The sequence below is a fragment of the Halyomorpha halys genome, unplaced genomic scaffold, assembly GCF_000696795.3.
Source record: "Halyomorpha halys isolate HHAL.00 unplaced genomic scaffold, Hhal_1.1 Scaffold591.1, whole genome shotgun sequence".
NCBI lineage: Eukaryota > Metazoa > Arthropoda > Insecta > Hemiptera > Pentatomidae > Halyomorpha > Halyomorpha halys.
The window spans coordinates 118,063-119,099 of record NW_027104732.1 but is presented as its reverse complement, the minus strand read 5'-3'; positions in this window follow the sequence as shown (position 1 = coordinate 119,099).

Here is a 1,037-nt window from a genome sequence, read left to right as displayed (position 1 = left end):
ATATTATAAGATTCAAAAAGTAATTGTTTTGTTTATACTTATACTATTGAGTTATAAGTATGCTGTGCCCTGTAGCAACTCAATGCAGTTAGGCATCGCTTATTCAAGACGGTTTTTGTCTATATTAATATATAATAATAAAAGTAATAAGATTTAACAGAAGACTCAGATCAATAAATCATTGGCAACTAGACATTCAAATTATAAGTTACAATTTCGTCGGCCTTGTCTATTACAGAAATCTATGAGTCACATCGAGGCACTATTCGAAAACACACATGACATTTTATCTTTATGTGTTCCAGATAACTCAGTTTAAATTTACAGTCCACTGAGTCCAATGTATTGATTAAAACCATTAAGGAGGTGAATATAAAAATCGGTTCAACAATCCATTCTTTAACGATAATTTGAGTAAATCAATTAAATGAATTTTTTTATTTATGATTAATGAATATAAAGCATAATATTTGGTAAATTTTGCCAAGATATTAAAAGTTATTAATAGTATCTTTTATTTTTTTTTTTACATGATTCATGTCATATCAGAACATATTTTCCTCAAAACGCATCTGAAATTATTTTTCATGGTCAGATTCAAAGTGGGATAAACTGATGCCAGATATTAGTGTCATTAATGACATAAAGTAGTTATTTTTAGTTTGGTCTACCTGCCTCTTAAACATCTGTTAACTCATTCATTCTTGAACCATCTATCAACCATAGGTTTGTCGTACTTCCTTAAGTCCTTAAGGCTCAAGAATAAATCGAATTAAAAGGCTGTTTAACTAGAAGAGGGAAGAAAACGAGTCAGTTAGTCAGTATAAACTAATACTTATAAACTTGTACTTAAAATGTTTAGTAAAAATTAATCAGTAAACAGAAAAACTTTGAGTGTGAATACAGGAAATTCATACTTATAACAATTTTAATAAGATTATCTCTTACCAATACTCGACAAAATTTTGTAATTGTAAATGTAAAATACTCATAGTTTAGAGCATTGAGTGGCCTTGAAAATTTTTTGATAAATGCGT